Raw genomic sequence first — 18,069 nt, 5'->3', positions numbered from 1 at the left:
AATCAAAATAAGCAATTAATTTGAATAAAAAAAGGCTTTTTTTAATAGTGAAATAATTTAATCTTTAATTGTTTATTCTATAATAATCTGTCTTATTCTACTTCATCTATTTATTTTTGCATATTCCTTGAAGGAGTTTCAGCAGAATATAAAATCACACAAGACAAAGTTTTAAAGTTATTATTGAAATAACTTTATATATTCGCTAGCCTCCACCCCCCCCCCCTTTCAACTCTTTGCAAAATAAGTTTCAAGCAATAAATTTAAAAAAAGCAAAAACATGAAGAAATAAAAATAGAGACAAAAAACAGGCATTTTTTATCTATTGTAATTAAAACTATTAATAAGCAGGTATAATTAAATGCAAGTAGTACACATCAATAAACATTCAGCAGTTCACACCATTCATTAACAAGTTATAAAATTCAATTAAGATTTAAAAATATCTTTTCTTCCCCCTTTAGATGAAAATTTTCCCATTAGTTTTCTAGGCATATCTACTAATTCTGTTTTAAGATTAAGATTCACTAGTAACAACATCAATATAGTAAGAAATTAAGATAGCATAATAAGAATAGTTATGATCAAATCAATTATCATGAGATAACAGTAATGATAATCCACATACTGTTTAGACTATGATTTCAAGATTTTGATTCAAAACTAGAAGTGGTAAACATTTATAATAATTATTAATTTAAATATGTATCATTCTGTTAGATTCTTAAAAGAATACATAAACTTTTAAGAAAATGCCACATGCCAACTCCAACTGAAGTTTAAGAAAAAAATAAAGTGATATGAACATGAATAGTTTTACGAATGCTACTTGAAAATAAATGAAATTTGCAGTATATTAGTAGCACTATCTATTATACATAAAGCTTTTAAAAATGAATTTCTAGGGAGCTACCTTCACAGTGAAATGCCAATTTTTATTACAAAATATTATAAAACAAAAATACATTTAGTCAAAGCAAGAGTGAAAATACATATCTGCTGATACTTCAGGCCATCAGAAAACCTAGTTTAATTTCTTAAGTATATCTGAAAACTAGAACTAACATTTTCAAAGGGAAAATAATTAAATTCCTTCTTTGTCTTAGGAGAAAATAGAACATGTATTATATCTTTGATAATAAATTTCTATTTGCCTATTTGATAAAAGTTTTATTAAGTATTTATAAATACTCAGAGATAATTTAAATTGACAAGTTATTGAAAGCGATACAATATATCACTGTCTTCAGTTTAAAAAAAATCTAAACTGAAAATTATCCTAATGTATGGAATTGATATAGATACACATGCACAGTGTTTAGTTTTACTAATATTAACTGATATTCTATATAAGGATACGTAATATATTTAAAAGTTATTCTAAAGTTGTTCAATTTTAAGGAATTGTTTCCATAACTCTAAACCACAAAGAAACATAATATTTCATCTAAAGAATCACTTATTTTGTTATAAAACTAATCTGCATTAAGTTTTATAAACAGTAAAGTAATCCAAACAAGGCCTGACTTCGGTTTTACTAATATTTTATATCATATAGGCAACTATGGAATATTACTGACATGATGGTAACAAATACTGTATAAGAAGTTACAAAACTGTGATATGGTACAAAATTATGTGGATTAAATGTAGATATTTGAGACATTTTCATAATATGATATACAAATTGTTTAACTTATTTAAATATTTTACAATGTAGGAAAATTTACACATTTACCTAAATTAATATATATACACTGACTTTTATTACTAATTAAAATTCAATACTAGTTAACTAAATAATGAAATGAAAAATAATCTAAAAAGCAATTTATTACAAATTGTCAAACTTTGTACAAATATTGAAATATTACTTAACCTTTATATCATATGATGGAACAAAGTACCTACTAAAATACCTTCAAATCAGAAAAAAATCTTCAAAAAATAAAGAAGTACTCAGTATTATCATACTTATTTTAAAGCTGACTTTAGTAATATTTCAACTGAAGTATTCTAATGTACAAAGCACATTTTTACACCAAGTTTAGAATGCACAAAATTTTAACACTAATTATCAGTTTATAAAAATATAGAATTATTAATTTATGTATAATTATCAAACCAGATTGCTAACATTCATAACATTCTAATAAACATTTTAACTAAAGAAATAAACCGAAACGACATTATTAAGAATATAAAAAAGTACATGGATTTAAAAAAGAGCATATAAGTTATTGTTTCAAAACAATTTCAAATCAAATACTATTAGTATGTTTTCAGCAATTTTAAAATTCTATACATGGTATAATTACAGACGTCTTTTGAAAAAACAAATTTTACATTAAAACAGCTTCAATTCATCAAGTTTAATTAAAAATTATTTCAAACTTGTAAAAATTCATAATTTAATCACAGTCAAAACCAATCAAAGAGAAAAAACAAACATTCATTATAGCTGAATAAAAAAATAAAATTGTTTGAGAGTAATTAACTTAAAAATACAAAATAACTTATTTCTCTAAATATAAGTTAAATACTCAACATATGATATACGATATTTATCATTCTTAATCCAGAAAACATAACAACACGTCAAAAACATGCAGGAAAATAAAAGAAAGCACAATACCAGTAAATGATGAAAGCTTGCTATTAATATCCAAAATAAAAGGCATGTTTCGATTCAATTTTCTTCTCATTTTCACCAAAAGCAACACAAGCTGATATCTCCGAAGTGGAGCGCATGCGTACAAAATGAAAGAGGCGCCATTTCTACTCTATTCCAATGAAGGCTATCCCGATTAACGAATCACAAAAAGCGTTTGTTCTGAAATCATACTGCTTATAAATCCTTATGGGTAAAAAATTAACATGGTGATTTATAATTAAGTAACTCTATAAACACATATAATCCACAAGATAATGATGACTATTGAAATATATTTTTTGTTATCACCATTATACATCCGAATACGAACAGAGCGCGGTGCGGCGCGCTTGTCACTTCACTACTTCTCTGCCAGAATCGGAGAAGCACATGGGTACGTTGGCCCCTCCCCTATTCTTGAGCGGGGAACAACATAGTAAGTGTATCGCTGTATCAATCGGTTTCATTTGTCTGAGCTTGGAATAAATAGCATTCTTCAATCGAGATTTTTATCCGGTCTTTATTTAATTATTAATGAAATTCGAAATAATTTAAGATAGAACTTTTATGTCATTTTTTTAGAATATGTTGCGTGAAAATTACACTTTGCAAATAAATAATAATAATAAAAAAACTGAATAGTTCAGAGTAAATCTGTTTCACAAATGCTCAAGTTCTCAATTTGGGGAGTTGACATGAAAATTCAAAATGTTAAATTTCTTTATTTGTTTATAATATCTTATTAGTATAATCTTGATCCACTATTGATTGATCCATTATGACAGTTTTTGATTTTTAAAAGTTATTTAAGAGATATTTTTTAAATAGTAAAAATAAGTTTAAATAATGCTTGCATTCATTACTTATTTATTAATTTTCTATCCATTTTTTATTCTTAGAAGTTTAACTATAATTACAACAAAACATTCGTGCTATTCTTATCAAATACCAGGAAATTGCAGCTGACAGAAAAATAAAATTTGAAAAATATAACAAATATAGGAATCTTTTGTTTCGTGAAGAAATCAATTTAACGGATTTACACTTCTTGTGCGGCAACAACAGTACTATAATCTGCTAACTGATTGCGACATCAAGTAAATTAAAAAAAGAAGAAAAGAAAAAAAAAAAGGAATCGTAAACAAATTGAATATGACTAAGTATTTCCTTGATACACATAAAAACTATAAGGAAGTAGGAAACCGAACATCTTAACGACTCACCTGAATAATTCAAATTGTACTACGAACAATTATTTCTGATTCTACTCATTTGCTTTTGATGAAAATTCTTATAGCAAAATTTGATGTTAGTTAAAGCAGAAAAAACTTACTAATTTTTGGGTATTTTGAAAATTTGAATTATAAATTGAAATTTATTTTTTTAAAAATTAAGGAAAAAAGATTTTTAACATAACGAAAAGGAAATTTCACTATCCATATGAATATTAATTTTACTGATAATATTTAAAATTTTAATACTAATTTATTTGGTAATTCATAAAAAATATTCTTTCATTTCATTTTAAAAAATATAAAGAGATTTATTTGGTAGGGATATTGGTAGGATATGATTAAATAAAATTATTTTTCCAATTCATAATTTAACTTAATTAATTCGTAAATAGTATTAAAAGAAATAAATTAATTAGCATTTTTGAAAATGCGAGATAATCAAGTATAATTCTAAATATAAGTAAAGATTATCCATGATCTTAAATGTCACGATTTCAGCTCATAACAAAATTTATCCCAGATATATCTTATTTCTCATTATTTTACTAGTTTCTGAATCCAAAGTAATTCGGAATTTGCGATTGATTTATATTGAATAAATATAAAGAATGTAAAGGGACAAGGAATAAAAATCGTCGAGCGATTAAAAATTTTCCAGAAAATGATAATCAAACCTACAAATCTGCTAAATATAAAATTAAAAAAAAAATTACTTCTAAGATTTATTTTGACTGATGTACTATAATGCTACCAACCGTTGAAATCTTAAAAAATCGTTATATTTCCTGACCTACAAAATACAGCATTCCTTTCTTTAAAAAATAACTCATTTTCTTTTAAGATGTGCTGAAATATAAATTCTACATCTAAAAAAACTGGCGCGTGTACTTTATTTTTACTCCACCCCCTAACAGTGAGGAAGAGTAAGTGAATGGAAACCAGCTGTCTGTGTAACGCGAGACCGAACGCCGTGTGTAGCGGGAAACATTACAGGACAACCATAGAACATCCTCTATTTTTCTTTTTTATTTCTTTTTTCTCTCCCCTTATTTCATCGCCATTTTTCCTCTGTTTAGAGCGTTAGAATAAGTTGATGACATATTAACAGTTTCTCTAAACAAAAATATGAGAGATAATAGCTTAATTTTACAAATTTTAAAATCGTTTTTGTTCCTAAATCCATTTTATCCTTAAAGAAAAATTCAAAAATTAAAGTGGAGGAGTGAAACGAAATGGTTGAAATAAAGCAGGCAGGAAGTAGGTGGTTTCAGTGATGATTTCAATCAAATAATTTAAGGCAGCAGCAAGGAAATGAAATCATGACTCGCAATAGGAAGCAGTAGGTCAAGTATTTTCACTCGCTTCCAGCTCTGCTCGGTTCAGAGTTGGAGGTCAAGTGTGAAGGCGTGTGTTTAGGGACAAAAAGTGTTAAAAAAAATAAAAATAAAACATGTTGGGAGTCTCCGACAGCCTGAGATTTTCTTACCACTTGGTATGGATAAATTATATCATACTACGAAAAAAAAAAAAAAAAAAACTTTAACCCTTCAGCACACGCGCCCACTTTTTTTTTTTTTTGAACAATGGCACACGTGCGGGCCATTTTAACCCCACATTATCAGACACTTAACTCCTTACCTTATTGACTAGTTATATAAAAATAAAATATGGTAGGAATATATGAATATTTTTTTGATGCAAATATGTTCTATTTAAAATATAAATGTGATTACAAAGCAAAAATAAATAAATAAATAAATAAAATTGAACTTAACCCCTATTTCCCACACTTTTTCTCAATTCATTTCCTTTTTCTCCACTACATTTATATAAACTTATATTTTTTAAGTAAATAGCTTTTACTGCATAAAAATATTTTGAAAAAAATAAGAAAAATCTATATTTTAGATATAGTTTGCATTTGAAAATTTTTGGAAAAAAGAAGCTGAAACACACAACTTTGAAAATTCATATCTTTTGTCTTTTATTTTCATATAAATAACTCAAAAAATACTTTTATCAATCCTCATTCAGGTAAAAATAAATTTTTAGAAAAAATTTCAACTTAATTTATATATAGTATAAGAGAATACATCTTATATAAGGATTTGCTACATTTTCTCGAGCAGGAAAGACTTTCGATCAGATTTTTTTTAAGAATATTCAGAATTTGCATCTTGTTCCGATTCTATGTCATTACCATTTTACAAAATTTCATCAATATTATTTGATAAATCTGAGCTATCATCATTTTGTCTATCAGTAAGAATATTTGCGAGAAGTGTTCTGAATGTCTGCAATTCACGTTCGTGTCCTGTCATAATCATAACAAAAAAAGAATCTGAAACGCCTGCGTATTCAGGGTTAATTTCACCCCAAACCTCTGAGAAAAAAATGAGATACATAGTTTCATTGATTTCTACTACTGTTCAATGAAACTGTGGAAGTAATAGATAAACGTTTATAAATTCCCAGAACTTTTAAAGCAAAAGAAAAAGGATGGGGTTAAAAAGACCCCGTGGATGTGCTGGTAGGTTAACAATTCAGGAACAGAACATCGGAGCAGATCTAAATACCAAAACAGAATATTGATTATACAATCATCTAATCAGGGTTGAGTATGAAACATTATTATTCAGATTATAGATAAGAATATATAAGTAGTCATGGCTGGGTGTTAACACTCAAATAACTGATATTTTTCAGCAGGAGGATTTTAACAATATGAGGCCACAGGGTCAAAGCTATTGTTAAATTCTTTTTAGAATATAACTTAATATAGTAAAATAGTACCTTTTAATACAAAAACAATAATTTACTTTTAAATATTGTCTTAAAAATTGAGCAATTTCTTATTCTGTTTGTTTTGATTTTTTTCTTATATTTTAGCACTTTCAAATATTTAGTGTCTCAAAACTTATATCATATACCTGTTTCATGGCTGTTCTTTAGTTTGAACTCAGTAAATAAGATTTTAATTCATTCGATAAATTTATCAGTTTTTATTGAATGATTACATATTTTATCCCACCGGCTTCAAAAAAAAATTTTTTTTTAACGTGTTAACAGACACTTTTTTTTTTTTTTTCATCTTTAATAGACTGCAGATTTTTAGCCTCTTTTTAACGTCATAGTATCTAAAATGCAGGTATTTTTTCCCTATTAACTATTAATATTAATAGTACTTTCCCTACTAACCAGGTATATTTTTTCTATTACTTCCCTATTAACTATCATATCTCCACAGTTCAAAATTCAATTACTGCGATTATTTCAGTAAACATTACACTAAACTTGAATATTACGGCTCCTAAAGCAGTATGTAGACAAATGTAGGTTACAAAATCTCCTGTTGCTTTCAAACGAGGCGAAATACTGAACCCCAGTCAGATGACGACTACTATACTTGTGACGGTAACCCTCTCTCTTCTCATTACACCAATGAGCAGACGTTTGACCCACAATGTGAGATATAACACTCACCAAACCCGCATACACGATGGATCTTTAATGGAATCGGGATTCGAACTTGAAGATCTCCATCCCATTTTTTCCCCCTTAAGAGTATGTTCTCATGTCTAATTCATGTTATAACTTGAATTTGAAGCTCTTTTTAAAATTTCTTTCAACATTCAAGTCAAGAAAATTTCATTCAAGGAAATTCTATTTACTTCTTAAGGATATATTACTTCAACAAACATAAAAATTAAAATTTATAGTAGTTTGATGGAAATCACTCATTTGTCACTATTCTTTAAACTACATTTCTACATTAAAAATACTTCGTATTTTTTAAAACGTAATTTATTATTTCTTGCATATATAAGAATGATTTGCGTCAGTTTATTTCTGATTTTCATTTTGAATATATATATATATATATCCAATCTTAAAATTTTAATCTTTTTTTTTTCTCACAACCGGTGGGCTCATAGCTTTAAAACATGTAATTATGATCTTACTTTCTTTATACCATACGTCATAGGAATACAAATTTTATAGATTGCGCAATGGAATACAATTAATCATATTTTGAGTCTAGAACAATGACACATAATAAAGCAACACTAATCTTGGGCACAAATTTTAATATTTTTAATGTTAAAAGACTTCTGAATTAAAAAAAAAACGTGTAATATAATGGATTAGAAAATATTTTATTTTCTATATAAAAGAAGCAAATTAAGCAAAAGCTACTTTATCTGATCATGAATTAAAATCATCACTAAGTAAAATGAATTTCATATTATGTTGTAATGATACATTGTAGCAATTCTGAGACGAGTTTTAGAGATCATAAACATTAATTGAATGAAAATTCATTAACATTCAAATAAATGATAGCACTTGAGCAAACATTTAATACATCATTTCTATTTTGATCTCGCCAAATCAAAAAAATTAATTCAAAATTCTATGATGGAATTATTTTATCATTAACACAACTGTTGTGGCTTTTTAATAACATGTCAATACAAATTATTTGGAATAACGCTCTAATTATATTATTTAAAGTCAAATAATTGTAAACTGAAGTTAAAAGTATAATTAAATCAGATAATAAATATGTATGTAAATATTCATTTGCTTTTGTATTAATTATTGATATTAATTGGGATTTTGAAACCGAACATGGATCTTTAGGTATTTCTTTCTGAAGAGACTGCAACTCCACACAAATGTAAAAATGTCGCGTCATTCAACCAATGTTAAAAAACTCACCAACAGGATTTTAGGCGGCTTTTGACAACTAAGTACATTGTATCCCTAAAATACTTTCTTTTTACTTAGTGCACACAAAAATAAATCAAAGAAGTTCAACAGCTAGCTTGGTATCTTACTCAAATTTCATCATTTTGCCCAACTAGCTTTTCGCCATGCCTTTGAAAGCTAAAATGACAGAAAATGGTTTTATATTATCGCCTAAGGCACCGGGAACAGAGTCAGAGAGGAATATTGGCTTGTGGAATATTACTTTTTTCGTTTAGCTAAGGGCAACGTTCCTTTCATAAAACAGGGTGGACCGAAATGAAGAACTATAGAAGATCCCATGTCGTCGCCACTTTCTGTCCAAGAATATGACGTTGGTTAACATGACAAAAAAGACGCATAGGTCAGGTTTTGTTTCACCCAACGTTTCTTTTGTTTGTTTATTTATTTAAGGGAAAAGGAAAATAGAGAAATTGTAAGGAGTGGATTGCTTCTGGATCAAGGTTGCAATGTTTTAAATTAGCTGTCAGCAGAGCAGTGCGATGTACATCGAATAGAACTTCAGGTTCTCTAGGATCTCAAAATACATAGAGATGGAGCACTTCCGAGAAAAAAAAAAAATCTCATCCAATGTTTGCGTTTGAAAAAAAAAAAAAGATGATCTTTCAGATTTTTGAAAATATAATAAGAAATAAATATATATGGAATGCGGATCAAATATCATTTTTGATATTCACATTCACTGTTTTTAATGTTTATCGAATTTAAATAAATGGTAAGCAAAGAGATTAATTGAAAATTTATTTTGATCTTTTAATTTTTATGTAAAAAATGTAAAAATATTGAAAAGTAAGTAAAAGATGTAAAAAGATTGTAAAGAAATGTAAGTACAGCTGATATATTCATTATTTAAATAAATTCTTATCATCGTAATTAAATTAAGCATAATATAATTAATGTAAATAACATAACGAAATAAATATAAACATAAATAACATAACGTAATAAATATAAACATAAATAACATAACGTAATAAACATAAACATAAATAACACGACGTAATAAATATAAACGTAAATAATAACGTAAACAACATATAAAAGTAATTAACATGCAGCACCAAATAAAGACATAAAAATTTAGCGGATCCAACAGTGCGTCCTTGGCCAAACAGATTCGATAAAAATATGAGAATCCCCAATTTTAAAATACAGAGAAAAGGACCACATTAATATGAAGTTACTTTAATATTTCAAAATTAAAACCATTTTAAGGATTCAAAAATGAATAATAAAAATATACTTCTTCGAATTGAACTATGGAATTTTGATTAAAAAAGTTAAATAATTGTAACAGAAGGCATATTATAACGATCCGAAATAAAAACAGAGATATAAATAACGAAATATTTTCATGAGTCCATTCCTTTAAGCTAATAAGAATTGAGGGGAAAAATTCTGAAGGGGTAAAAAAAGCGGTATGTAGATGTTTTTCGTGTTGTTAAAGAACTTTTTCTTCCAGTTTCACGCTGTTTAATTAAGCAAGTAAATTTTCTTAAGGTGATTGGGAGACTATAAACAAACAAACAAAAAAAATTACAATTAGTAGAAAATTCTCTGTATTGACTTTATCATTACATCATTATTTTTTTGGAGAGTAGAAACATGTTTCATTTTTTTTCTTTTTTCTTTTTTCTTTTCTCCCTCCTGAAACTGATGAAAAAGGAAGTATTACACAAACTGCTTAATGAAATTTTATCGGAAATTCTTAAATAACTTTTTCTAGCTTCCTAACTTTTTTCCCTCTACCTTCTCAACATTTTTAAAAAATTAAACAAGTAGAGCGTGCATTTTTTCATCCTCTTTTTTTTTTTCGAAAGAAAGTTATTAAACTAGCTAAAAATTCTTAATTGTGGAAAAAGTATTCTCTGCAAAATTATTCTGTGAATAAAAATTTTATTTAATATGAAATGTGTAACAAGGATGTATACATTTGTATTATTATTATAAAATTGTAGCGGTTATATAATTCTACTACCTTCTCTTTTGATATAACAGATGGCGCTACCTTATTAACATTAAGGTATATTTCCTATGATCCATATAGGGGGTTATGATTAGATTGTGTTCTAAGTGAGTGTAGTGTATTTTCGTTCTCGTTTTCGTTTTGTCTTGTAAAATGTGGAACTTAGAAAATAATTAAATATCTGTTCCTGAAACTCGTCTATTATTTTCATCTACCTCATAATGAAGGTATAAAGAGTCTCGTACTTCTACAAAATAATTTTTAAACATGAGATGCTAAAAATCATCAACATGTCATTTGTTAACTCATGTTAACAAATGATGTTAAACATGAGTTATTATATAAAAAAACATAGAAAGTGGATATTCATTTGTCGAAAATCAGAATGGAATCGGTTTATGCGAATCGCAATCATTTGGTAGATGTCAATGCGTATGTCATCTAATGTACGCTGTCTTGCGTAGAGCAGTATTGCAGTATTAAGAACATAAAATAAAAATGCTGCGATTACCAACATTTAAATAAAAAGGAGCAAAGAGTAATTGAGTAACTGCTGCATGTTTCAAAAGCAATTTTTATCCTCCTCATAATTACATTAAACTTAAATTTAATCACAGCTGTCTACGTATTAAAGATCCACTACCAAGGCAATAAAAGTAATTGAATCAATTTTACACGATACTTTCAACCAATCGATCCAGTTTAATAATTAACCATAAACAACGCCAATAAGAAAGAATTAAGATCCGTCATCTCTGTAATAAGAGATTTGGCGCAATACTAGTTAAATAAACGTAGTTAAAAAGAATGACCCCCCCCACCCACCCCCTCCATCCCAACGCCGCAGACAAATGTGTCACATATCGTCACCACATGATCACGGATACAGTGGGAAAACCAGTCAATGCAAGCTTGCACTTCTTTGCTTCAAATGACTAAGTGAAGCGGATGTTTGTGTATTTTTATTTGTCTTATTAAAGCATGTGGTCAGTGAAAAATAGAATGAATCCTTCAATGCTTTTTTTTTAATTATATTATCTAGTGGTTATAAGTCCATTTTATCGACAAATACAGCGAATAAGACTTTTTTTTTCTGCGATGTGAATTGTTCATATTTTCTGACACAGTTTCAATAATCATTCAAATTTGTTTTCAAAAGAAATCTTATAAATCAAAAACATTTTGGTTTATGAGAAAAAGCAAAAGATTACTAAAAAGATATTAATATAAAATTTAATTTTAAGTTTATATAAATTCTCGATCAATTATATTTTTATGCATAAACAAAAGCCTGAAAATAATTATTAAAGAATTCGTAATAATATAATGAATAAATAAACATTCAGGAAAAATCAGAATTAAAAGCAGGGTCGTACTGAAGGCGATGATGATGCGCTGTTGGCAAAATTCCAAAATTATGATATAACCTATATTTTTGCTAATTTTCCATTCTTTCATTGAGCCCCCATGAAAAATACTTTCCTCTCATTTTTTTTATATAATTCATTTTGTAATATTGTAATTAGATTTAATAAATATGATACCTTTTTGGTGAACAATTGCAATGAAAAATACTACAATAAGTAAATGAAATACATCACTGCAGTAAATAAATTACAAATTGTGCATATTTTCTAAATTTTTTTTTTATTTAACTATAGTTTTAAATCCGCTACAGAAGGTTTATTTTTATTAATCCAGCTGATCAATCTAAATCTTGGCGTTTTCCCTGGCTGTTTTTTTTGTGTCCCTCCTTTCGAACTGCTGCCTTAGCAAGTGTCAGTCTTGCCACTTCTTCGGTGAGGCAATTGGAAGTATTGGAAGTTATAAATATTAAGCTAGTGCCGAACATCAATAATAAACAAATTATCCATAATTAACAATAACGAACTAAATTAATAAACTATAGGAAATGATGATTGCAAAGTAAAAAAAACTAATTATGATGATTAAAATAAATTCAATCACCGTTTTGAAAAAAAATAAAAAATAAACTATCTTTTGAGAACACACACACACACACACACACACACACACACACACACACACACACACACACACACACACACTTTTTAAAATAAATTATGAGGAAGCAATTCGTTATTGAGCACTTGTTTTTAAAATTCCATCTTGACAAACATTTCCGAAGGAGGAAAAAAAAGTCATTTCTTTCCAAAATAAAGCCCCTCACGCAAAACCCTCATGTACGCACGCTATATCACATCATAAATTCCAGCCCACCCCTTAATGCTATTCCGCACACATTCCGCAATAAGACGTCGTCGCGTGCCATAGGAGATGATTTGACAATGGGTCCCATCTGATGAAAAAGCGTCAGCGGCAAGGCCAGGTTTAACCTTGAAAACCAACCTGGTTGTTCCTTTCCATCCCCTCCACAGCATCTTCGGATCGAAAGGGGTGAACGAACGCCCCGTTTCTATGGTAACTACCGTCCCAACCCTCCTTCATTGGCCGGATCAACTACTACTGCACGACGCAGGACCTTTAAACCAGTTTAATGACCGCTCCTCGATATTGGTCCCGTGGATATTAACTCCACACAGGAATTGGAATCACGGCATTCCTTTATCATCCAAGGCTATTTAGGATCCGGTAAGACAAACATGGGTAGTTAGAAAATAGGGGATCAGAATTTTTCGTCTTTAAGAAATAGGTTATTTGGAAAGAAATTTATAAGAAATGAATGGCATCACAAGTTTTTTTTTTTTTTTTTTGCTTAAATGAACTAAAAAAAATAAATTTAGTTTTAAAAAATTGAGGAATAAATGGTACGAAATAAAACAAGGTCCCTCTTTTAAATAAATGCACGGATATGTTTTTGGTAAGCAAATTTATAAAACATTTGACTGATTGTTAAATACCAAGCAAAATAATATAGAGGTATTGTTAAAAAACGAAAATTAAAAGATATTTTTTGGTCAATGTTAATTTTATTGAAAATAACTTTAGTAAATTTAAATATTACCGAATAAATGATAAGAAATAAAACAAAGCCCCTCTTTTAAATAATTGCACGAATATGTTTTTAATAAGCAAATTTATAAAACATTTGACTGATTGTTAAATACCAAATAATATACCAAAATAATATAAGGTTATTATTAAAAAACGAATATTAACAGATATCTTTTTTGGCAAATATTAATTTAAATTAAAATAGTTTTAATAAATTTATTTTTAAAAAATGGGAAGTTTCCGTTTATTAATTTAAAAAGATTAATGAAGCAAAATAAAAATGTGTGTATAATAATGAATAACAACAAAAAAAAAAGTCGTTTGACATTCGTGAATCGTTGGAAATAATTTTAAGAAGAATCAAATGCATTTTTGCTGGAAAAAGAAAAAAAGGAAAAGAAGGGGAAAGAGATGCAGAAATAATTTAAATCTATTTTCTGATCATATTATGAATAGCAAAGCTTTATTCAGAATGCACGCCTTATCTACAGTGGGATTGATTCGCAGCCATCAGATGCTTATCAAAAGCGCTCCGACGATTTAATTCTCGAATAAATTGCGCATCTTATAAGAAAAAAATGTGAAACCAACAGATGCGAACAGCTTAAACGTAGACGCTATACGTTCTGCGCATTACGTCAATCATGAGGTTGTGACGTCACTAAATTAATATCATTATTAATTTGTAAAAATGCCTTTCCGGTTTCTAAATTATCATTATTCTAGAATAATTATCATCATTAGATTTCTAATTAATTAAAATATGTTTTTAATTGAAAAGGTAATCTTATAAAACAATTATTATTCGATATTTTAAAAAATATGAATTTATTTTCTTTCCATCAGATTACGCGGAATTCTAAATAAGGCAAATTCTGATTCAGAATAAACTATGATAAAATATTCCAGTGAATTTATCAAAATCTTGTTTAGGTTTTGTTTTTATGGTAACAATAAGCCTTTGAGCTTGTGGAACCATGATTGATTGGATTGAAATAAAAATTCATTTCAATAAGGAGAATATGAGGTAAACTGAGAATTTCATTTAAACATCCATCCTGATTATATTTGATATAATTGCTAATAACAATAAATAATTAATTTTAAACAGTTTAAATAAATAACTGCAATTGTGAGCTTTTAATCCTAGAAGTGGGTTATTAAATTTAGTGAAAATTAGCATTTACGTTTCGAGTTGCTTTTTTAAAGATATTATTCTTATTCATTTCAAAATGATTCAACACGTGATAAGATGTATTTGAATAAAATCAATATATTTAATCAACTTACAGAATTCACCATTCTTTTATTAACTTTTAAAAAAGTGAATTATATTTTATGAAGTTAAAAGTATATAATTTTCCGACTACATGCTTTTCACAGTATGTTTTCAAATTATAATTATGTTTAGAAAATAACTTTTATTAAATGGTCATAATGTATTTTTGTTTTGTAAAGATATTTTTAAAATGGGTCTATTTAATATAATTTATTTTCATATAATACCATTCAATACAGGACTTAAATAAAATAAACGTTTTTAATCAAATTAAAATACCCACCTTTTTTAAAATTCAACAATAACAAAACAATAACGATTATGCGAAATTAATTATAAATAATGTTCTATTGTTTTAGCATATAAGAACGTTTCGATTTTTTTTAATTAAATTGTTAATATTAATTCACTGAAGTGAATTAATATAAACAATTTTGTAAAAAATATAGCTATAAATAAATATATAAAAACAGAATAAAGCATTATTTATACGTCAAGGGATTGATTCAAATCGACATATAATTGAAAAGACATTAAAAAAAACTTTGGCAATTACAAATTAATAAATGTAATAAAAATTTATTCAGAAATAATAATTTTAAAATAATGAACATACTTCAAAAGTGTATAGCTTTAGATTTTTGAAATTAAATATTTATCATAAAAGTAAGAAAAACACATTTTTATTCCACGTCTTGAGTACTAATTATATAAACAAAAGTTTCAGTTTTATTTTTGAAAAAATACTTTCGAGATATTTTTAATTTCTAACTAGTTAACTGATTTTGACGATTATACTCATTATAGAAAAAGTACATTTTGCGTTATGACGAGTTTATTCGCCAGGTGTGATGAGTAGTGACAACTTGCCGTTTGAATTGCAATTTTAGTAAAAACTCAAACATATTCGCAAATTTAAAGATGTTTAAAATATTTTGAGGCCTAGTCGAAATCGAAGAAACGAATAAAAGATTATTATGTGTTATACCATGCTTTGCTCAATAATTCTCTAACAGCAAATTAAAATAATAAATTAATTTTGTATGTTTCTTTTCGTTCATATACAAAAAAAAAAAAAAAAAAAAAAAAAAAATGTCTGTAAGTATAAGTAAAGTAACCAATCTAAGGTAAGAAATATTTTGAAAACGAAACTAAAACGAAAAAGAAAAGAAATAGTAAATAGTTTCGGAATCGCAATTAAAAAGAAACGAAAATTTCTTATTCAAACTAAAACCAAAAAAATTAGTTTAAGTAAATATGTAAATGTGATATAGAAATAAAAAATTAAAAGTCATTTCATTACAACATAATCATATTACAAATACTCTGTGTTTGACGAGTATACACGTCATTGCTAAATTTTTGCAACACCATTTAGATACGCATTTTCCGAATAGGTCGAAACAGTTAACTGGTTACGAAACAAACAAAACAGCAATATATAAAAAACAAACCGTATGCGTCCTTAAAAACACAAGAATTCGAGAACAATTCGCATCTTACTCTCTACTCATGGGATATTTCCAGATTTCCGGAAATCTTCATTTGGTGGAAGGAAGGACGTTATCGAAATTAATTTAGAGGAAATCTTTACCCCATAATAGAAACGCGGAAATAATGACTAAGGTAAACAATCTACGAATTTAGAAAAATGGTGGAAAACGACATAGAATCGAAACTTTGTCTTTTGCTTTATATAAACAAAATAGTTAACCATTACAATGGTTACAATTAATTTGATGAAACGACGCATAAATGAGAAAATTATAAACCTGATTTACTATACATATTGGGAACAAATTTAATCAAAATAATGACTCCCTTCGAATAAAGATTTGCCTTGATAAAATCAAAGTGCACTTCATAACATATGCTACAGTTATAATGGATGAAATGATTCGAAAATGCATTAAAAGCTGAACGCGACAGATTAAATTTAACATACAGGATACGAGGAATTTAGCTTCAAAGGACTTTGTAGATGAGCTCCATATATTTCGGTGGTCTTTCATCTACAACATCTGGTAAGCTTATTGAATCGATGAAATGGAATAAGTTGAGCTAATACGTAGAATATTGGCATACTAAAGAATATCACATATAGATGACTTAGTTATATTTTAACATGAAGTTATAAAATAAATAATTTCAATAAGCCTCTAAGCAATGCAGTTTTTTTATATATAACTACTAAACCAGCTTCGAAAGAATGCAGAATTTTCCACATCTAACTGTTGAATTTTTTAAAAGAAAATTCTTATGATTTATTACAACTTATGATACAATATTATCTTATTGTTAAGGTATCCGACTAGGTTCGGAGGAAATTAAAAAAAGAAAAGAAAAAGAAATTAATATTTTAATGCTTATATGATATTTTTTTATTAATATAATGATAAAATGATGAATCAAAGTGAAATATAGATAGTTTTTGAAGAAAAAGCATGATTTGATGTAAATTTTAGCATTTATTTACAAAAATTAAGATTGTTCTAGAGAAAAATTTTGTAACAATTTTTCATTTTTCTTTGTAATATTACATGTGTAACTTATCTTAAAGTGTAACTAACTATTATCTAAAAATTATATTCAAAAATAACATTTTTGTGCTTAATATATGAAATTATCTATGAAATTTTAGATTTTTTTTCAATAATATTTACGTTAAGCAATCATAAATTCATTTGTAGAGCATTCAACATAAAATTCGTATTTTATTACATTCTAACGAGCACTAATTATAAATTTCATTACGTTAACTTGATTTTTTTAAAAGATATGACGATATTCCTGCAGTAGAATTATGGAGAAAAAAAGCTTTTTCTTTAGAAAATGCATTTAAAGTTTTTAAATGCTTATAAATAAATATGTTAGTCACTTACATGTTAATAGTTTGCCGTAACTTGGCTTTTAATTGACATAGAGACAAAATAAAGATATCACAGGTTCACAGGAAAAATGCGAATTTTCATACAAATTCATGTTTGTAACCTAGCCAAATACCTAAGAGGGGGAAAAAAAAAAAAAAAAAAAAACCCTGTAGAAGAAATTTCTATCCACTTTCCTGTATACTTACACAATATGTCACGTGTTGAGCTTGAGTTCGTTGTTCGGTGAAGGATTATGAATTCTGGGACACAATATCTTGTCCTGCGATTGACTGGATGTAAAATTTGATACTGGTATAAAA

At 27.2% G+C, this 18,069-nt stretch overlaps 1 protein-coding gene across 7 annotated transcripts in view; it reads right to left on the bottom strand.

Annotated features, from left to right (window-relative positions):
- Positions 1-18,069, bottom strand: part of LOC129956695 (amyloid beta A4 precursor protein-binding family B member 1-interacting protein-like) — a 336,170-nt gene that overhangs the window by 32,447 nt on the left and 285,654 nt on the right. The window contains exon 1 of one of the 7 annotated variants that reach the window (XM_056068650.1): positions 2,636-2,990. The exons of the other annotated variants lie outside the window; for them this stretch is intronic. The gene's annotated coding sequence lies outside the window, so the exon portion shown is untranslated. Of the gene's footprint in view, positions 1-2,635; positions 2,991-18,069 lie in introns of those variants that run through there. 7 annotated transcript variants of the gene reach the window in all.

Source organism: Argiope bruennichi, chromosome 2 (assembly GCF_947563725.1).
Source record: "Argiope bruennichi chromosome 2, qqArgBrue1.1, whole genome shotgun sequence".
NCBI classification, from domain to species: domain Eukaryota; kingdom Metazoa; phylum Arthropoda; class Arachnida; order Araneae; family Araneidae; genus Argiope; species Argiope bruennichi.
Note: the sequence above shows the minus strand (reverse complement) of the source record. Positions and strands in the feature narration are given on the sequence as shown.